The following is a 22,859-nucleotide window of genomic DNA, read 5'->3' as shown; positions in this document are numbered from 1 at the left end:
TGTTACTGTCCTATGAAATACCTAGTAAGGTGGTAGCATTTTAGAATTATGGTTTGGGATTTTGAATCCTTAAGTGAGTTGGTCTGAGGGTCATGTGAATTAAAAGAGGCATTTAATTGTAGAGGAAAAGGATGTTGCTAATTGGTAATTATTTCCAGTAATGCATATAAAGCTGATTTCTTAAATAGGATGTTATCTTATGGGCAAATTTTGTAGCTGGAAGTCACTTTTCTTTTTTTCAGTAGTGGGGATTGAACCCAGGGGTGCTCATCACTGAGTTACACCCCCAGCCCTTTTTTATTTTTTATTTTAACACAGGATCTTGCTAAGTTTCCAAGGCTGGCCTCGAATTTGGCGATCCTCCTACCTCAGCCTCCTGAGTTGCTGGGATTACAGGTGTGCGCTACCGTGCAGGACTATAGCTGGAAGTTATAACAGTCATCTAGTAATTTATTTCATTTTCCAGGTGAGAAAATTGAGTTCTACTGAGGTTGCAATTTGCCTAAGATCACAGATTTAATGAATTATTAGAACCAGAACCAAGATTATCTAATTCTTGGTTCAGGGTTTTTGGTAGAGTACTATGTTGTGTGTATTTGGGGGGTGGTTGATGGGGATAGAATCCAGGGTCTCTCACATGTGAGGCAAACATACTGCCTCTGAGCTACATCCTATCACTTTTTATTTTGAGATATGTTCTCACTAAATCACCTAGTGTGGCCTAGAACTTTATTCCTCCTGACTCAGTGTCTGCAGTAGCTGAGATTACAGGCATGTGTGCCTTGCTAGGCCAGTACTGTTTTTAATCAGTCCATCAGGATATTTTCCGTGTATTTGATAATAGTTAAATAAGAAAGTAGAATATTATTTTATAAGGTGTGTCAGAACTAAGGAAATAATGAATTCCTATTATGTCTTAGTATGATTTTTACATTTTTTAAAATCACCTGTCACAGGTTCTTGGGAGTAAATTAGCTACAATTCTATTGTTATGTAACTGTATTATTTATGGTCTTATTGAATACTTCAGAGCTGTTTCCTTGCTGTTTAAATTAAGATGAGGTAATTTTTTTTTTACTGAAATCACTCCAGTATAGGTCAGATGCTGAGGGAATTTGCTAAGAGTCTGCAATTAGTGACATATATGTTTCAGGTCATAACTTTCTTTTTCTAGTCTCAAAGTAATTAGTGTGTGTTCTTGGTTGTGGTGTATAGTTTTACTTTGCATTTATATAGTTCATAGTTTTGACCACTTAAAGTTTAATAACTAACAACAGTATTCTTCAGATTACATTTACAAGGAGAAATAGTTTTTTTTTTTTTTTGGTGCTGGGGATTGAACCCAGGGCCTTGTGCATGCAAGGCAAGCATTCTACCAACTGAGCTATTTCCCCAGCCCGAGAAATAGTTTTTACACTTGCTGTAATAGGAGAAAGTGTGTAGTTGGAGAAAAAGTGTGAGTGGAGTAAACTGATTTTCGTGTTCTATAAAATTGGAGTAGTTTCTACTAATCTTTCAAAAGGGTAAAATGTTCCTTGTTTGTTTTTTGCATTGCATCTTCTATAATCAGAACTTTAATCTTTATTTCTTTATTACTTCTGTTTTTTTTTTTTTTTGCGGTACTGGGGATCAAACTCAGGGCCTTGTGCTTTGGAGGCAAGCACTCTACCAGCTGAGATATCTCCCCAGCCCTGTTTTTTTTTTTTTTTTTTTTGTGAAAAATGTTGAATTGGGCTGGGGTTGTGGCTCATTGGTAGAGCACTTGCCTGGCATGTGTGAGGCACTGGGTTCAATCCTCAGCACCACATAAAAATAAATAAATATTATGTCCATCTACAACTAAAAAAAATATTAAAAAATGTTGAATAAGTTACATGTTGGTCAACAGAATAGTTAAGTTCTTTGGTCAGAGTAGGTTTAGTCCAGAAGCTTGGATAAAACTTCCTGATCTCTCCTAAGTGCAATATATAATGGTAGATCAAGGAATATGGAGTTATGGAACAGAATTAGAATTAAATTGTCAGGGCTAGGCTTGTGGCCCAGTGGTAGAGTGCTCACCTAGCATGTGTGAGGTCCTGGGTTCTATCCCCAGCACCACATAAAATAAAATAAAGGCATTGATTGTGAACACTTACCACTAAAACATTATAAAAAAAGAACAAAATTGTCCATAAAGACAAGGATCAGGACCTTAAAGATTGAGCCAGAATTAGTTATAACTTTAATATTATAAAATAATCAAGAGGTTATTTTATCTATTCTAGGATATAGGACACTGAACTAGATATTAAATATTCCTCGTGTGTTTAACTCTTTTTCCTCTGGAAAATTTTAAACATATTCAAAAGTGAAAAAAAATTAGTGTAAGGTATCCCCAAATACCTGCCACACAGCTTCAACAATTATCTCATAGATGAATTTCATATATACTCACTGAACGCCCCTCAGTAGATTATTTTGAAATCAATTCCAGACATTATATTAGTATATTGATGTTTTTTGTTTTTGTTTTGTGGTGCAGGAGATAGAACCTAGGCCCTCATGCATGCTAGGCAAGTGCTCTACCACTGAGCAATAGCTCTGGCTCTTCCAAGTGTTTTTATCAAAAGAATACTGGAGCCGGGTGAGGTGGCCCAGGCCTGTGATCTCAGTGACTCGGGAGATTGAGGCAGCTGGATCGAAAGTTCAGATCTAGCCTCAGCAATTTACTGACAGATTAAGGATTGAGTCCAGTTCTCTTGCTTTTTTTTTTTTGGGGGGGGTACTGGGGATTGAACCCAGGGCCTTGTGCTTACGAGGCAAGCACACTACCAACTGAGCTATATCCCCAGCCCAGTTCTCTTGCTTTTATAACCTTTGGATGTTACCTGTGATCCAGAATAGTTTATTCGTCTGTGTAATGAAGACAGTAATACCTAAATGAAAATTTCATGAGTTAGGTTCAGTGGCACATATCTATAATCTCAGCTACTTGGGGGGCTGATGTAAGAGGATTGCAAAATTTGAGACCAACTTGGGCAATTTTGTAAGACCCTGACTCAAAATAACAAAATAAAATATGCTGGGGAAATATTTTCAAATACTTTCTACATATTTCCCATCTTCATTGATTTTTATTTTCCCTGGTTTTATGTAAAACATTGCAGCTCTTTTCTTGGGGGAGATCCTGGGGATTTAACACAGAGACACTTAATCATTGAGCAACATCTCTAGCCCTTTTATTTAATTGTTTTTTTTTTGCGGTGCTGGGGATTGAACCCAGGGCCTTGTGCTTGCAAGGCAAGCACTCTACCAACTGAGCTACACCCCCAGCCCCTTTTTATTTAATTTTGAGACAGGGTCTCACTAAGTTGCTTAGGACCTCGCTAAGTTGCTGAGGTTGGCTTTGAACTTATAATTCTCCTGTCTCAGCCTCCTGAGTCACTGAGATTATAAGCATGCACCACTCTGCCTGGCTACAATTTCCTCCTTTAATACTGCAGAGCTATGTGAAAATTAGATGTAGTCTGAAATATAGAAAATATTAGGAGAGTCATAGTAAGAGCAATGGATCTTCCTTTCCCCTGTGTTATCACTGGTTTATTTAGTGTTTTTTTTTTTCTTTTTTCTTTTTCTTTATACTGGAGATTGAACCCAGGGCCTGGCACTTGCAAAAGCAAGTACTGTACCATTAAGCTACATCCCCAGCACTTTTTTTTCTTGTGATAATCATTCAACTTTAATTCTAGCACCCAAAGTTATTCAAGGGTATGTTCAATAAATGTTATGGGACTGTTGTACACATTCATTAAAGGGACACTGCCACTTAATATCTCAACATCAGGAACATACTTTTGAATTGTTAAATAATCCACAGAATTAAAAACAAAATTAGAAACCATCCACAACTAGAGTAGTTGTCAATTAAAAGTTTTCCACTTGCTGGGTATGGTAGTGCATCCATGTAATCCCAGGGACTCAGAGACTGAGGCAGGAGGATTACAAGTTTAAGACCAGCCTTAGCAACTTGGAGAGACCCTGTCTCAAAATAAAAAAAAAAAAGTGAACAGGGCCAAGTATGTGGCTCAGTGGTAAAGCACCCCTGAGTTTAATCCCCAGTACCAAAAAAAAAAAAAGGTTTTACACTTAATACTTGACATAATAGTTAAAACCTAGCAGTGAATGTTGAAAGTGATTTCATAGTTTTATCCTGTTGTATTCTTTTGGGAAGGTTTCTTGAGTGAGATATTACTGGCCCAAGGTAGATCCAGCCATGATCAGATCAGCAAGTAAAATTTTTACCAATTTCTACTTTTTTCTTTGTCAGTTAAATGTGAAGTGAGAATTAAATACTTATATACAGAAGGTATGCTGTGAAAGCCTGTTTGCTTGGAAACATAAAATTACTTCTTTTTTTTTTTTTTTTTTTTTTTTGGTACCAGGGATTGAATCCAGGATGTTTAACCACTGAGCAACATCCCCAGCTTTTGTTTGTATTTTATTTAGAGACAGGGTCTCACTGAGTTGCTCAGGGCCTCGCTAAGTTGCTGAGGCTGACCTTGAACTTGGGATCATTCTGGGCCACTGGGATTACAGGCATGCACCCTGCGCCTAGCATAAAAATACTTTTTTACAGTTAAAGTAGATTGGACAAAGAGGAATGAAGGGAAGGGGGGGAACAGAAAAGTAGACAGTAGAAGAAGTGTCAAATAATTTCCTGTGTATATATATGAATGCACCATAGTGAATCCCACCATCATGTACATCCACAAGAATGGGGTCCTAATTAGAATAAGATATATTACATGCTTGTATAATTATATCAAAATGGATTTACTGTCATGTGTAACCAAACAGAACAAATAAAGGAGGATTATAGCTGGGGTTGTGGCTCAGTGGTAGAGCACTTGCCTAGCATGTGTGAGGCACTGGGTTTGATCCCCAGCACCACATATAAATAAGTGAATAAAATAAAGGTCTATCAACATCTAAAAAATATTTTTAAAAAAGGATTATAAATAAATAAAAAAAGATTATAAAAATACTTAACTAGTTGAAAAAATAATGTATTAAAATATGTGGCAAAGCATTAAGAATCTCTGACTCTAGAAAGATCAATTCCATATTTCATATTATATCAAAGAAAGATAAGTTTACTTTTTTTGACTCCCTTCAACAAGAAATACTTGAAGATAAATTATTCATTGGGGGCTGGGGAAATAGCTCAGTTGGTAGAGTGCTTGCCTTGCAAGCACAAGGCCCTGGGTTTGATCCCCAGCACCCCCCCAAAAAAATTATTCATTGCAGTCTTAGCATGGCTGTGAAGAGAGGGAAATTAAGAATTAAGTACACATTGAGATACCTAAGTCCAGAATGATTCCTAATATTTGTCCACATAGAATATTTTCTTCAAGAAGAGGAGCAGTAACAGGTTTGAGTAGCAGTTTTTAATCTATAAATGCAATAGGCATTTTGGTATTTTGGCCACTGGTAAACAAAAGCTGCAGCATCCAGAAAGGTCTTAGATGACTGGGCGAGGTGGTGTATACCTGTAATCTCAGCGACTCAGGAGGCTGAAGTAAGAGGGATTGTAAGTTCAAAGCCAGCCTCAGCATCTTTGTAAGGCCCTGAGCATCTTAGTGAGGCCTTGTCTCAAAATAAAAAACAATAAAAGATCTGGGAATGTGGCTTAGTGGTTAAGCACTAAGTACCCAAGGTTCATTTCCAAATACTAACAACAACACAAGAAAGGTCTATGATGTCTCATTTTGTAGATGTAGTGTATTTAAGTTTAACTAAAGTTTACATCAAAATTTTTAAAGATAGGGCAAAAATTCTCATTAAAAACCTTTCTATTTCTGTTTAGAGTAACAGTTTCAGGAGTTAAAAATTATTTCACAGCCTGTGATATCAACTTGGCAAACAGCTTAGGTTGCAAAACTGATTCATTCCTATTAAAATGTAAACTCTTAGAAAAGAATGTGTGTATGTAGACATGTATTTTAGAGGAATCAGATAATCTTTGAAGCAGCTTTGGTGTTTCCTTTAGATTAGTCTAGAAAGGATCATTGTATTAGCTTCATGGAAAGGATCAGTGGGCTTCTTTGTATAAGACTAACATGTTGATCATTTGTCTAAGGCTATCCTTATGATATAAACCATAAGGAGAGAATGAGATAAGAACTTTTCCTGGCAGTTGGTAGCTAAAACTCAAGGGATTCTTAATGGCAGCCTTTCTGTTCTGTCTCCACCATTTTGTTCTTGTGACCTAGGAGATTCTTTTTTTTTCCAACAAATTCTCCTTTTTTTAGGGCTGGGCAATATAGCTCAGTTGGTAGAGTGCTTGCCTCGCTTGCACAAGGCCCTGGGTTTTATCCCCAAACAAAAACAAACAAATAAATTCTTCTTTTTTAAAACTAGAATTCAATTTTTTTATACCTTTATTTTATATATTTTTATGTGGTGCTGAAGATCGAACCCAGTGCCTCACACATGCTAGGCAAGTGCTCTACCACTGAGCCACAATCACACCCCTGATTCTTGCTCTTGAAATTTCCGTATAGCCTGGACAAGTTCATGGAAACTTTGATCTACATTCGTTGTAATCTTTGCTGATTCCTCCATGTATGCAATTTATTTATTTATTAATATTTTGTTTTAGTCGTAGGTGGAAAAAATACCTTTATTTTATTTTTATGTGGTGCAGGGCCTCACGCATGCCAGATGAGTGCTCTACCACTGAACCATAACCTGAGTCCCCATGTATGTTATTTAAGTTGCCATGCTATCTGCTGTCTTTCCTCCTGTGTTACATGCCCTTGCTGATCCAGATCTGCTTTATTACCAATTAAAATAATTGGGATCTCATTACAGTGCTTTATTCTGAGAATCTTGTCTTTGAAATTATAGATTTCTTCAAAACTTCTTCTATCTGTAACTTAAAGACCAACAGGAAGCCCTCACCATTTCTTGTATACTGTGCTCTCATGACTCCAAGTTATTCCAGCTATGTCTAAAATATCTAGCCGAACTGCTCTGTCGTCTATATATCACACATTGCTTTTGTAGGAATCTTCAATGGTTGGAGCATAATCAGTTACAAAATAAGACTGGATATACTGGAAGGCGAACTCTGACTTTCCCATGTCACCACCACTTACCTACGTGAGTCTGTTCTCCTGTCCAGAGTCTTCCTGTGAGCCAGCCATGGCCATGAGGACACTGCCAGTCTAGCTCAGGTGGGTTGGGCTGTTGCCCGCCCTAGCTAGCTCTGGGACGTGTATGACCTCCAGGCTGTAGACGGGCAGCAGGGCAGGCATCTAGAGCACCCAGAGCTACAGGGAGCAGAGTAGTCCCAGGGATATGAGGATCAGGGAGGGTGCAGGAGGCAGCAGCAGTGCGGTGCTTCTCTCTATACTTCTCAACAGCGCCAAACCCAGTCTCCAGCTTAACTATATGCAGTCTCCTCAGCCTTCCTCTACCTTTTTAAAAAAATTTTATTTGAGACATGAACTTACTAAGTTGCCCAGACTGGCCTGGAACTTGAGATCCTCATCCATCAGTCTGCTGAGTAGTTGGGATTACAGATGGTGTGCTACTACATCTAGCTTGGGCTATTTAGTATTTCTTTATTATTAGCTAAAATCTGAGCTCAAAATGCTCATAATTATTTTTTATTCAAATACCATGTGTCTGGAATATGTTCAACATTTCATAAATACCATCAAATGAATACATGAATTAAGTCTTTGTGAAAAACAGATGAATTCTTATTTACTTATTTTTTATATGCCAGATATTTTGCTGATATTATATGGGTTGATATAAATAAACCTGCACAAAATTAAACTATTCAAAGAAGATTCTTTGTCTTTGATTTTAAAGTCATCAACAGATACATTACACACTAATGCCACATTGTGTTTTGTGCTACCAGTGATATTGTACACTGACTCAATCATACTTACTGAAACTTTAAGTTTACCAAAGGCAAGATAATTATTTTATTTTATTTTATTATCATTTTTGAAGAAAAAACCAAATCCACAAGGAGATTTCCTTAGATATTTTATGAATATATTTCTTTACAACCATGATCACTCTGTTTAGATCATCTCCTAAAGATTGGAGATAAAGGGACTGGCCATGGTGGCACAAGACAATAATCCCAGTGACTTGGAAGGCTAGGCAGGAGGATTGTAAATTTGAGGCCAGTCTTAGCAACTTAGTGAGGACCTAATAACTTAGCGAGATCCGTCTCTAAAATAAAAAATAAGATAGGCTGAGGATATGGCTCTGTGATTACAAGTATTCTTGTGTTCAATTCCCCATACCAAAAAATGGAGATAAGAAAGTAGTCAGCTTTCCCTCCTCCTTTCCATTGTTACCACATTCTTTAGAGACCTTCTTACCTCACTACAAGCTTTTGTAGGCACTGATTAGTGTTTAACCCAACAGTAGTAATCATTTAACCTGAGATCTACCCTCTTACAAATTTGAAAATTTGTAATACCATATTGTTAACTGCATGTACTAAATTTTATACAGCAAAGCTTTAAAACTTAGCTAGTGTAATTGAAACTTTACACCCATTAAATAACTCCTCCTTTCCTCTACTCCACAGCCCTGCAATCATGAGTATATTCTGTTTTATGAGTTTTTTTTTTTTTTTTTTTGGCGAGGGGAGGTCTTTTCTTTTTCTTTTTTTGGAGTTGGGGTTGAACCCTGTGCTTCGTGCATGAGAGTTAAGCACTTTACCACTGAGCTACATCTCAGCCCTGTTATACGAGTTTTGACATTATAGTACCCATGTAGGCAGAACCATGTAGTATTCATTCTTTTTTTTTATTTTTATTTTTTATTTATTTATTTTTATTGTAAACAATGGGATACATGTTGTTTCTCTGTTGTACATGGAGTAAAGGCATACCATTTGTGCAATCATAAATTTACATAGGGTAATGTTGTTTGATTCATTCTGTAATTTTTTCCTTCCCCCCCACCCCTCCCACCCCTCTTTTCCCTCTATACAGTCCTTCCTTCCTCCATTCTTGCCACCCTCCTTAACCCTAACCCTAAACCTAACCCTAACCCTAACTAGTATTCATTCTTGTATGGAGAATGTACACAAAGAATTTCCAGTTTCTTGACAGCCTCTTGTATGACTGACTCATTTCATTTGCCATGTAATGTCTGCAAAGTTTATTTATGTTTTTGCAAATATCAAGATATTCCTCTTTCTTAAGGTTGAATAATGTTTCCATTGTGTGTGTGTGTGTGTGTGTGTGTGTGTGTGTGTATGTGTGTATCACATTTCTTTATCCATTAATGACTACTTAGTTTGTTATCTATATTTTGGCTAGTGTGAATAATAATACAATAAACATGGCAACGCAAATGTTTCTTTGAGATCTTGGTTTCTCTTCATTGTATGTCTATCTAGAATTGAGATTGCTGAACCATATCATAGGGTTGTGCTACTTTTAAGTTTTTGAGAAAATTCCATACTGTTTCTGTACTGGGTGTACCATTTTACCATCCACCAACAGTGTACAAGGATACCAATTTCTTGGCAGCCTCTCCAATACTTGTTTTATGTTTTTTTTGTCATTGGGGGAAGTTATAAATTTATTTTAGTTGACAAATGAAATTTTATGTATTTCTGTGTACAATAGGATATTTTGAAGTATACATTGTGGAATGAGGAACTCTAGCTAGTTGACATATGCATTAGCTCACATATTCACCCTATTTGTTTTGAGAACACATGATATCACTCTCAGCATTTTTCAAGAATCAATACATTTATTATTATTATTATTATTATTATTATTATTATGATGTGGTTCTGGGGACTGAACCCAGGGCCTTGTGCTTGCAAGGCAAGCACTCTACCAACTACAGTATATCCCCAGCCCACAGTATGTTATTAACTATAGTCACCAAGTCATACAATAGATCTCTTGAACTTATTCTTCTTGTCTAACTGAAAATTTTTAACCTTTGGCCAACATTTTCCTGAAACTCCCTGCCCCCATCTTAGACCCTGGTATCCACCACTTTAACTCACTACTTCAGTGGGATCCAATTTTTTAGATTTTACATGAGTGAGACCATACAGCTCTTAGATACATTTATTTGTTCTGTTGTTCTTATATTGTTTCATTTATTTGTGCTCTGATCTTTATTATTTCTTTCCTTCTACCAGTAATGGGTTTAGTTTTTTTTCTTATTTTTCAAGTTCTAGAGGCATAATTTTAGTTTTTTTTTACATGTTTTGTTTGTTAAATTTTTTGCAATTATAGATGGACGCAATGCCTTTATTTTATGTGTTTATTTATATGTGGTGCTGAGGATCAAACCCAGTGCCTCTTACGTGGGAGACAAGCACTCTACCACTGAGCCACAACCCCAGCCCCTTAAGTTCTTTTTTGAAATCTTTGTTCTTTTTTGATTGCTACAAACTTCCCTATTAGTTCTATTTTACTGTTTCCTGTAGGATTTTGGTATGTTTCCATTTTCATTGTCTCAAGAAATTTTATTTATCTTCTGATTTCTTCATTGATCAATTGATTGTTCAGTTTCCACACATTTGTGAATATTCCAGAGATCTTGTTGTTATTAATATCTAGTTTTATACCATAATTGCCAAAAAAGATAATAGGATATGATTTCAATCTTAAATTTGTTAAGACTTTGTAGCCTAACATATGATCTATCTTGGAGAATGTTCAATATAGTGATGAGAAGAATATATCTATTCTGTAGCTGTCGTGACTATTATTAGGTAAATAAGGGTTACTTGAATGAGACAGCTAATTTAACAGGAGAGTAGAGTGTCTTGTGTAGATATGCTGGATAAAGGTTGATTCACCTCTTAGATGGAAACAGATGGAATAGCAGAAGATTTCTTCATGGTACTCAGAGGGCATATGATAAAGTTTGTGAATTGTTTATTTCTGGAATTTTAAACATTTAATATTTTTAGACCCAGATGACTGCAGATAACTGGAATTGCAGAAAGTAAAAGTATAGATAAGGAAGGACTGCTGTACCATTTACTTTCTCTTCACAATCAGCACATTGTGAACCTGTGTGATATTCTGTGAAACTGATAAGATTACAAAGCTCTCTGTGGATCCAAATTATGGTAAAAATTAAATTAAATGACCAGAGTGTACTATAGTCTCCACTATGTGAAATAGTTTTAAGAACCACATGACTAATTAATCATTGATACTGTTGCCTGCTGCTGCAGCTTCTCTTGAGTGGGTCTGAGCAAAGGGAGGAAACAGAATTCACTGTGCTTCCCAGTCTGTGTCCTCCCTACCAAATTTGAAAATTTAAGTACAGTCCCAGAAGTTAACACATAACCATGCCCCATTTGATGCTAACAGATTTACTTGGCTCTAGAGATTCCATGAATCTGTAACAACAACCTATGATAATTCTGAGTTCCAAAAGCCACATCTTTTTTCTAAATTTTTTTTTAGTTGTTGATGGACCTTATTATTTATTTTTTTATATGCAGTACTAAGAATTGAACCCAGTGCCTCACACATGCTAGGCAAGTGCTCTACCACTGAGCTGCAACGCAACTCCAGTCCCCACATATCCACATCTTAATCACTGATGCATTTTAGCTATTGGAGAAACCTAAGAATTGAAAATTGATTCTGGCGAACAAGATCAATAAATAGAGACTCATTTCAAAGTCAACCCAATAAATTAAAAGTGCTCTATGATAATACCAAGAAATACTAAAGAAAGAATAGCAACTTGGAAAGAATCTAGAAAAAGCAATATTAAAAATGACAGTATTTAAATGTATAACACATTTTTAAGAGTCAGGTATAGTATTAAGGACTTCAAATATATTATCTCATCTAGTCCTTAAAACAGCACTATACACATTATATAAATAATATAACCGAGGTTTAAGTTAAATTGCTGAAAATCACAGAAGGAATAGCAGTTGAATCTGACTATTATCAGAGCCCCTACACTTAATTGCTTTGCTTCTTGACCTAGTGGCAATGAATTTGGTGCATGTACTTAGTGCCAGTTTATAATAAAGGGTGTACATGATAACTTCATTTCATATGTGCTAATGACCCAATGTAAGAAGGAATGTATGTGCCTATCCTAAAGGACTTCCTAATCCTATAGGACTTTTTGTTCTTTTTTTATTAATGTATGTATATTCTTATAAATGTATGTTATTTATTTTTTGTGTGATGCTGAAGATTGAACCCAGTGCCTCATACGTGCTAGGCAAGTGCCTCTACCACTGAGCCACAACCCCAGCCCAACTTTTTTTCTTTTGTGGTACTGGAGACTGAATCCAGGGGCACTCCACCACTGAGCTACATCCCTAGGTCCCATCTACTTTTCTTTTTTTGAGACAGGGTCTCTCAAGTTTCCCGGACTGACCTTGAATTTGTAACCCTCTTGCTGACTCTGTAGTCACTGGGATTACAGGCTAGTGCCACCATGCGTGACTCTAATCCTAAGGGAATTTGACATCACCTGCCGTTGCCAAATTTATTGTGTCCTGGTTCACTCATGCTTAGATTATTGCTTTTATTTGTGCCTATCAGACTATACAGAAATTTAGGAGAAATGAATTTGAGCACAGAAGAGACATGATAATGAAAGTATGAAAAAAATTCCAACAAGAACACTGTGGACTTGGTGGCACTTGCCTGTAATCCCAATGACTGGGGAGAATGAGGCGGGGAGGATCACACGTTTGAGGGCCAGCCTTAGCACTTTAGAGAGACCCTCAGCACTTAAAGGAATCTTGGGGGGGGGTAGGGAAGAATGAAGGAACTTTGGATTGTACAGAGGGGAGTGTGGGCAGGGGTGGGGTGGTGGGGATGGGAAGGACAGTAGATGAGACAGCCATTATTACCCTATATACATATATGATTACACGAACCCCATATGACTCTGCACCGTGTACAGCCAGAGGAATGAGAAGTTATGTTCCATTTGTGTACAATGTGTCAGAATGTGTTCTACTGTCATGTACAACTAATTAGAACAAATAAAAAATAAAAAAGATCCCATCTCAAAATAAAAGATAAAAGGGGCTGGGGGAGTTTTTTTCATATTAAAGCCAGACCATTGGCATTCTTCCACTGAACTGCGTGCCTGGGCCTTTTAATTGTATTTTGAGATAGGTTCTCACTAAGTGGCCCAGACTGACCTTGAACTTTTGAATACTGTCTTAACCTTCTGGGTCATTGTCATTACACACGTATACCACTGTGCCTGGCCAAGATGATTTATTTTTCTTACTGTTAGCACCTTATTTTTACTTGCTATTGTGTGCTTATTTGTATATTGTATTAAGAATAGTGACTTAGGCATAGAAGTAAGGCTAGTGACCTTGGGCAGTTTCATGTGTTCATATATGTTTTATTTAAAATTTAAGGAATAAGTGAGAATATAAATAAGACAGTAGTAAAGATTGCAAAGAAAAAAAAGATGAAAAACTCTGGGAATAGTGCTGTGTTCACTGAAGGTATTTTTATGGGCATCTTAACTTATCCCTTCATCTTTTATATATTCTGGGTTTTGGGTATTACCTATTAGGATAAGTATTTTTGTATTCATTAAATCCTATTAGTCACTGTGCCTTAAGTTCCCCTGGGGGATGACTTATGGGCTAAACTTTTGTTGAAGATAGACTTCCTAATTTTCCCCCAGTAGTTCTGAATGCAGATTATTTTCTTTCCTTATTGTATTTAGCAAATAAGTGTTCTTTTTTTTTTTTTTTTTTTTTGGTCCTGGGGATTGAACCCAGGGTCTTATGCTTACAAGGCAAGCACTCTACTGACTGAGCTATCTCCCCAGCCCCAATAAGTGTCTTTCTGAGTCTTAGTTTCCTGTAATAAACTTCTCATGAGGTTTAAATCTGTTCATATATTTAAGATAACACGTTAAAATGTGTTAAGGTTACATAAGTAAACCGAAGCATTTGGACCCTCCAAGAAATTTTTTGGGAGAGTATTGGGGATTGGACCCAGAACCTTGTGCATGATAGGCAAAGGGCATAAAAATTTTATAGACAATTAGACTTACATAGTTAATACTTGAAACCTTTGGAAAGGATTTCCTATACTTACACTTAAATAAGGGCATACACTAGGATATTTTCAACATGTCAGTGAGAAGTACACTTGTAAATTAAAGAGTGTGGATTCTGCTGGATTATTGAAAAGTTGATTGTTAAATACTAATTAAGTTATAAGTGAGGTTATTGGTACTTACAAATTAATGAATTCTTTGTGTGTGTGTGTTACCGGTGATTGAACCTAGGGGCATTTAATCACTGAGTAACATCCCCAGCCTTTTTAATAGTCTGAGACAGGGTCTCACTAAGTTACTTAGGACCCTTGCTAAATTGCTTAGACTAGATTTAAAATTGTGATCTCCTGCCTCAGCCTCCTGAGTTGCTGGAATTATAGGCCTGTGCCACTGTGCCTGGCTGTTCTACCAGACTTTTAATGAAGCACTAATACCAATTTTTCTCAGATTATTTATTCCACGAAATTGAAAGGGAGGGAACACTCCCAAATACATTCTGAGGCCAGTATAACCCCTACAAACTTACCTTGCTTTTGCTGAGGCTCTCTTTGAACTTGTGATCCTCCTGTTTTAGCCTCCCAAGCCACTGAGATTACAGGTTGTGTGCCACCATGCTTGTCCTCATATAGTTCTTGAAACACTAGTCAGAGCAATCAGGCAAGAGAAGGAAATTAAAGGAATATATATAGGAAAAGAAGTCAAATTATTTCTGTTTGCTGATGACAGGATCCTATATCTACAACACCTAAAAAAAATCTGCCAGAAGACTTCTAGAGATGATAAATGAATTCAGCAAAGTAACAGGATACAAAATCAACACTCATGTCAATAGTTTTTCTATACTCCAATAGTGATTCTGCTAAGAAACAAACCAGGAAAACCATTCCATTCACAGTAACCTAAAACAAAACAAAACTTGGGCATTAATTGCATGGAAAACCGAAACAGGAGGACTGCAATTTAAGGGTAGTCTCAGCAATTTATCAAGGCCCTAAGCAACTTAGACTCTGTCTAACATAAAAGCTAAAAAGGGTTGGGGATGTAGCCCAGTGGCTAATTGCCCTGGGCTAAATCCCGAGTACCACAAGCCCCCCAGATGAGGGAAAGGATGATCAGTAAAGTAGATGAAGTAGAATAGGGGGAGGGAAGAGAAGAGAGAGGGAAATGGGGACTGAAATAAAAAAAAAACTTACTGTGAGGGAATTAGAATTGCATAATACTATATTTTTGTTTTTGTCAGTGTTTTACTTTGGTTATATTTTAGTATTGATTTTTATATATTTCATATAAAGTAAACAACATGTAATAATGAATCAAAAGATGATCCTAATTAAGTCAATAGTTGGAAATAGTTGCATGTAAAATGTTTGTGATAGAAATAATTGAACAAGGTAATGAAAAATAAAAGACATTGTAGAGATTTACTTATTAAACTGAGTTTCTTTATTTCACAGGTAATTCCTGTCCAAAGGGAGAGTGGAATTTTTATTACACCATTTTACATATCTGTTTACAGTTGACACTGTTCATAACTTATTCCACCATTCTTTCCATCTTTCTATTTTATAATTGGGCTTTCCTTCCCATCATTTCCTGGTTTGAACCAATGCACCATGTGTAAATTTGCAGACTGAGTTTTTTTTCTTTTGCCATTATGTGTAGTTTTTTCAAACTTCTCTCTCAGTTGACAGAAGACTGTTGTTTTTAAAGTATTGTCAGTTATTGTGATTTGGGACTTGTTGTCAAAGTGATAATACAATCTGACTTTTCATTGCTACTCTACTTTATATACTTAGCAAAATTTTTACTCTGCACCAGATACTTTCTTCCTAACAGCTGCTGAATCGTAGCCATAGTGTGATGGGCAAGTGATATGGGGAGCTGTATTTGTTCGGCAGTGGGGTGCATGACTGTGGGTTACACGTGGCCATGCCTTGTGCGATCCCTGCTGTTCTTCGTTTTCACCCAGATCAGGAGGTTAAAACCAGCTCTACCTGAGCCAGGATGCAATTAAGGGCTTCTGTATGCCTTCTTCTGTAAGCCTGGTCTATTTTAAAAGCAGTACGCTACTGTAGAAAAAAATTGCTTGTTCTTTAGATTTTAGAAACTAACTAGAATGTTGTAGCTAAAACTCATGTCCATTTGTGATTTTTAAATTTTTTCATTGTTTTTATTTTTTGGTACTGGGGATTGAACCCAAGTGTGCTCTACCACTGAGCTCCATCTCTAGTCCTGTTTTTTTTTTTTTTTTTTTTTGAGACAGGGTCTTGCTAAGTTTTTAGGGCCTCGCTGAGTTGCTGAGACTGGCTACAAACTTGTGATCCTCCTGCCTTAAGCTCCCGAGTTGGGGATTATAGGCATGCACAGTGGTGTCCAGCTACGCCTCTTTTCTTTTGCAGTGCTGGGGATCCAACCCAGTGTCTTCCATTTTTTAGATAGGCAAGCACTCTACATGGAGTTATGCATCCAGCCATTTTAAGTGTACAATTCAGGTACAGAGGGTGCATTGACAGTCTTCTGCAGCCATTACTACTCCATTCCTGAACCCTTCATTAGCACAAACTTATAGGCATAAACAACTCCTTTTCCCCCCCTCCTCCTGCCAGTCTTGGTAATCTCTGTTTTCTCATATGTAATTTCCCTATTCTAAATATGTCATAAATGCACATAATTTATTTTGTTATTTCTGGCTTATTTAATTTAGTGTAGTGGGTTTTCAAAGTTCAGCTATGTTGTGGAGCATGTATCAAAATTTCTTTTGGGGGAATTGTATTCCTTTTAGTATATTGTATGTATATGCAACCTTTTATTTATCCATTCATCTGTTGTGGAAGGACACTTTGGTTGTTCCACCCTTTGAATCTTGTGAATAATGCTCGTTTGAGCTGGGCACAGTGGCACATGCCTGTAGTCCTAGTCCCAACTACTTGAGAAACTGAGGAATGAGCATCCTTTGAGCTGGGGAGTTCAAGACTGGCCTGTATGACATAGGGAGACACTGTTTCAAAATGTGATGCTGTGAACATTGGCGTGCAGGTATCTTGAGTCCTTGATTTCGTTTCTTTTGAGTATGTACCCAGAAGTGAATTGCTGGATCTTTGAAGAAACTTATTTGATATCAGCTCTATCATTTGACATTCTTTCCAGGAGTGAACCAGGGTTCCATTTTTTTCTACATCATCACCAGTGCTAGTTCCCTCTTTTTTTTTTTTTAAGGCAGCTTCCTAATAGGTATGAGATAGTAGCTCATTGTGGTTTTGATTTGCATTTCCCTCTTCCCTAGTAATGCAGGGCATCTTTTCTCATGCTTTTTGGCCATTCATGTGTCTTTGGAGAACTGGCTTTTTTTTCCTTGCAGTGCTTGGAATTGAACCCAGGGATTGTGCTTGCAAGGCAGGCACTCTACCAACTGAGCTATATCCACAGCCCCAGAACTGGCTATTTTTGAAATAGGTTGTTTGTTTTGTTGTAGGAGTTCTTTCACTTTTTAAATATTTTTTAGTTGTTGATGGATACAGTACTTATATTTCATTTATTTATTTATGTGGTGCTGAGATTGAACCCAGTGACCCATGAGTGTGAGGCAAGCACTCTACCACTGAGCCATAATCCTAGCCCCCTTTCTCTTTTTTTTTAATAAATTTTTGTAGTTGGAGATGAACAGAATGCCTTTATTTTATTTGTTTATTTTTATGTGGTGCTAAGGATCAAACCCATTGCCTCACATGGTAGGCAAGTGCTCTGCCTCAGAGCTACAGCCAGCCCAGCCCAAGTTCTTTCTCTATTTTAACCACTAGAACTGTTCAGTCTGTTGAATTTCTGCTTAATATATCAGTTCAACTCTGTTCAACAGAATGTACCCTTTGTAGCTCTTGATCATTGAGGCCAACAACAAATGAATACCCAGACTTGGAGTGCAAATAGTGAATTCAGATAGCACACTACTGAAAATGTGTAGCCAACTTGTGTATGCAGTGAAATGTACACTTCATATTGCTAAGTCTTGGAATGGCTTCATTGGGCAAGGATAATCAAATGATCTTTTATTTCAAAAAAGAAAAGTAACTTACCAGAATCAGTATTGTTTTAGTCAGCTTTTTTTTTGCTGTTGTGACTAAATGATCTGACCAGAACAATCATAAAGGAGGAAAGGATTTTGAGGGCTCACAGTTTCAGAGATCTTAGTCCATAGAAGGCCAGCTCCATTCCTTGGGGCTTGAGGTGAGGCAGAACATCATAGTGGAAGAGCTTGGCAGAAGGAAGCAGCTCTCATCATCAGGAAGCAGAAACTCCACTGTCCAGATGCAGAATATATACCTCACACCCTACCACTTTAATTAGTCCTACCAGGATTAATTCACTGATTGGGTTAAGACTCTTAAAACCCAATTATTTCTCCTCTGAACCTTCCTGCATTGTCTCACATGTGAGCTTTTCGGGGACACCTCACATCCAAATCAACAACTATAGTATCTAATAAAGCTATTACAGAGACAAATACACTGATGCCCCTATGAAAAATAAATTGGCAGATTGTCAGTTACCACTGTTTGCAGAGTAAAGGACAAACCAATTTAATATGCATGTGAACTCGAAGACATGGAGATGAGGAACAGTTAGGGAAAAAAATTCTCAAAGTTGGATGATTAGTAGTGTTAAAAAGGGATGGGGTTGTAGCTCAGTGGTAGAGTGCTTGCCTAGCACTTGCGAGGCACTGGGTTCCATCCTCACACCACATAAAAATAAATAAATAAAGTAGTTATGGTGTCCATCTACAAGTAAATTTTTTAAAAAAATAGCGTTAAATAGTACCAAGCATTTCCCAAAATTTCTATTAGTTTGAAGTACTTTATACCAGATCTTCAAATAACAACATGAGTTCAAAGTTTCTTAAAAGAAGACGCTGTCCTTTATTAAATGTTTCACAGAGCTGGGAGTTGCATACTTTGAATTACTACTAGAAAGTAAAAATCCCACATACATGTACTCTTCACTGATAGACCTGGGGTAGTTTCTGCATGACACACGAAGTCTGGGCATGGGACTTACATATGGATCCTTCAGAACTTTCCCTTTTGTGTGGAACTCTTGCATCTGAGGAAGATGGTCCTGGGCAGTGATCTTTGTAGTAAGAGAGTCTAGTGGAGCTTAATTAGTTACGTATATCCTTCAGGCCTGACAGGAACAATCACAGAGGTGTATCAGACTCTATTCCTGGGTTCTCCTCATCCACTTCCTCATGGAGGGATGTTAGATTTCTTTCTATGTTCTTGATATAAAGCTTTATCACATATATGGTGAGCAGATATTTTTCTCGTTCTGTGGGTTGTCTTTTCATTTTCTCCCCCCCCCTTTTGGTACTCTACCACTGAGCTACATCTCTAGCCAATTTTATTGTTTGTTTGAGACAGGGTGTTGCTAATTCTCCAGGCTGGCCTTGTACTTGGGATTCTCCTGCTTAAGCTTCCAGAGTTGCTGTGATTACAGGTGTGCACCACCATGCCTTCTTGTTTTTTCATTTTATTGACAGTGTTCCTCGATGCACAAAATTTAAATTTTGATTACTTGTGGTTTTGGTATCATATTTAAGAACTCATCACCAAATCCAGTGACCTGAAGACTTCTTCCTTTTTTTCCTCTAAGAGGTTTAGAGTTTTAGTTATTTTTTTTAAGTTTTAGTTTATATTTAATTCTTTCATGGATTTTGAATTCATTTTTATATGGTATCGGGTAGGGGTCCAGCTTCATTCTTTTTGTATATTTGTGTGCAGTACTTTTCCTAGCATTATTGTTTGAAGAAGACTCTCTTTCCCCATAAAACGGTCTTCACACCCTTGTTGAAAAGCTGTTGATCATTTATTTGAGGATGTGTTTCTGGGGACTCTGTTCTATGTCATAGATGTATGTGCTTGTCTTTATACCAATATCACATTGTTTTGATTACTTCATTAATATTCTTTGAAATCAGGAAGTATGTGAGTCCTCAAACTTTGTTCTTTATAAGGGTTTTTGTTTATTTGGGATTCCTTAACCTTCCTTATGAATTATGGTATAGTTTTTTCTATTTCTGCAGAACTGGTATTTTGGGGAGGGGCACTGGCTATTGAAAGGTGTGCTTAACCACAGACACATCCCCAGCCCTTTTAAATATTTTGTTTAGAGACAGGGTCTTGCTGAGTCGCTTAGGGCTTCACTAAGGCTGGCTTTGAACTCACGATCCTCCTGCCTCAGCTTGGAACTGTTTTTTTTTTTGATATGGATTACAATTAATCTGTAGATTGCTTCCAGTAACATTATATATTTAATAGTATTAGGTCTTACAATGCATAAACATGGGATATCTTTCCAGTTGGGTAACCTTTCTTTTTTTCAGCAGTGTTTATAATTTTCAAATCCTTTCTCTCCTTGATTAATTAAATTTTTAATTCTTTTTTTTAAATACTGTTTTAGTTGTCAATGGACTTTTATTTAGTTAATTAACTTCCTCATATGTGGTGCTGAGAATTGAACCCAGTACCTCATGCACGCTAGGCAAGCACTCTACACTGAGCCACAACCCCAGCCCCTAATTCTTCTTTTTTAAAATGTTTTCTTGCTCTGTTGCCTCAGGCTCATCTCAGATCTGGTTTTCTCCTGCCTCAGCCTCCTGAGCAACTGGGATTACAGACATGTGCCAACCCATCAGGCGAAGTTTTAATTATTGTTGCTGATAATATAACTGCAATTATTTTATTAATTTCCTGTTTGGGTTGTTCATTGTTAGTGTACAAAAATGCAACTAACTTTGGGGAATGGGGGCACTGGGGATTGAACCCAGGAATGTATAATCACTGAGCCACATCTCCAGCCATTTTTTAAAATTTTATTTTATGTTTTATTTTGAGACAGGGTCTCCCTAAGTTGCTAAGGTTCTTCTTGAGCTTGTGATCCTCCTGCCTCAGCTTCCTGAGTTGCTGGGATTACAGGCATGCACCACTGAGCTTGACTTGCAACTGATTTTTGTGATTTTGAGTTAGTATTCTGCAACTTTGCTGACTTCAACTTCTAACAATTTTTCTGAATCTTAAGATTTTTTATATAAGCTATTGTTATCTGTGAACAGAGGTCATTTTACTCCTTCCTTTCAATTTGGACTGTAATACTCTATTTTAAATAGTCACAAAGTGAACAAAATTTTAAAATTATTTGCTCTTAAATTTTCTATAATGAAATAATTTCATCAGTATACCCATGATCACTTGTCCAAATTTCAGAGATCCTTTGTTTTACTTTACTTTGTCTTCTTGCTATGTCTTAAAGGTAGGAGCCCATCTTTGGGAACACAGATAGATGAATAGGTGGGAATAAAAAGTAGTTTTGTAAGATGTTGCCATTATGTGAAAGGGATAAAGGGTATAAAGGCATTCTGTTTATTATATACCTTCTCTCCCTCCCCTCCCCATCCCTCCCCATCTCTTCCTTTCCCTCCCCTTCCCTTCCCTGTTAAACCCAGGGGCACTTTACCACATCCCCCTCCTTTTGATTTTGTGATAAGGTCTCATTTATTTGTTGAGTGGCCTCTAACTGTGATTCTCTTACTTCAGTCTGACAAGTTTATGGAATTTAAGGCATGTATCACCAGGCCTGGCCTTTTCTATTATTTCTTAAAACTCCATGCCAATCCATGATTAAATGAAAAGCTTAATTTTTTAGAAAGCACTATGTACATATAGTTCCTTAACAGTAATAGTGTGCTTGTGTCCAAAAGAGGTTAAAACAGTGAATAATTTTTGAATTCCACAATTATGGGAAAAATATGGAGTAGTGAAAGGGAAAAGAACATGGCCTGTGATTTAAAAAGTGATGCTACAGTTTAAAATTAGTCTGAGACCCAAGTCATTTATGAGTTCATTAGCTCACATTAGAAATTCAGATTTTTTTGATAACAGGGATTGAAACTAGGGGTACTTAACCATTGAGCCTCATCCCCAACCCTTTAAAAATATTTTTTAAAATTTGTTTGTCCTTTTTAGTTCTACCTGACAGTAGAATGTATGTTGACATATCATACATAGTTGGAGTATAACTTTGCATTCTTGTGGTTGTACATGATGTGGAGTTACACTGCTCATCCATATATAAACATAGAAAAGTTCTGATTCATTCTACTGTCTTTCCCATTCCTATCCCTGCTCCCTTCCCCCCACTCCACTCCCTGCAATCTGGTGAAACCCCCTCCCAACCACAGTGTCTCACTGAGTTGCTTAGGGTTTCACTAAGTTGCTAAGACTGGCTTTGAACTTAGGATCCTCCTGTCCCATTCTCCCAAGATGCTGGGATTACAGGTATATGACATCACTCCCAGGTCAACTGGGCAATTTAGTAGTGATAACCTGTCTCAAAAATAAAATCTTCTAAAGTGTTGGTGGTGTAGCTCAGTGGTAAAGTGCACCTTGGTTTAATTTCTAGTGATACACACACAACAGCAACAAGCCAGGCATGGTGGTGCATGCCTGTAATCAAAGTGGCTCAGCAGGTGAGGCAGGAGGATCATGAGTGCAAAGTCAGCCTCAGCAACTTAGCGAGGCCCTAGGCAGGTTGGTGAGACCCTGTCTCTAAACAAAATACAAAAAATAGGCTGGAGATATGGCTCAGTAGTTAAGCGCCCTGGGGTTCAATCCCCAATACCAAAAGCAAAACAAAATAAAAGCAACAAACAAACAACAAAACACCAACACCACAACAAAACAAGAACACTACACTTGGTCTGGTATTTTGAAATATCAATTTCAATAGGACATACACAT

General features: G+C 37.1%; 1 protein-coding gene, 2 non-coding genes and 1 pseudogene across 3 annotated transcripts in view; 1 reads left to right on the top strand and 3 right to left on the bottom strand.

Annotated features, from left to right (window-relative positions):
• Atrx (ATRX chromatin remodeler) overlaps window positions 1–22,859 on the top strand; it is a 235,153-nt gene that overhangs the window by 26,058 nt on the left and 186,236 nt on the right. The gene's annotated exons all lie outside the window — the stretch shown is intronic.
• On the bottom strand, window positions 2,757–2,829 carry Trnat-cgu (transfer RNA threonine (anticodon CGU)). Its single transcript has one exon. It is a non-coding gene; the product is annotated as a tRNA-Thr (tRNA).
• Window positions 3,238–3,311, bottom strand: Trnaa-ugc (transfer RNA alanine (anticodon UGC)). Its single transcript has one exon. It is a non-coding gene; the product is annotated as a tRNA-Ala (tRNA).
• On the bottom strand, window positions 6,505–7,193 carry LOC124972199 (ras-related protein R-Ras2-like; annotated as a pseudogene).

The sequence above is a fragment of the Sciurus carolinensis genome, chromosome X (genome assembly GCF_902686445.1).
Source record: "Sciurus carolinensis chromosome X, mSciCar1.2, whole genome shotgun sequence".
Taxonomy (NCBI): domain Eukaryota; kingdom Metazoa; phylum Chordata; class Mammalia; order Rodentia; family Sciuridae; genus Sciurus; species Sciurus carolinensis.
The sequence above is the reverse complement of the archived record's forward strand: the minus strand, read 5'-3'. Positions and strand labels throughout refer to the sequence as shown.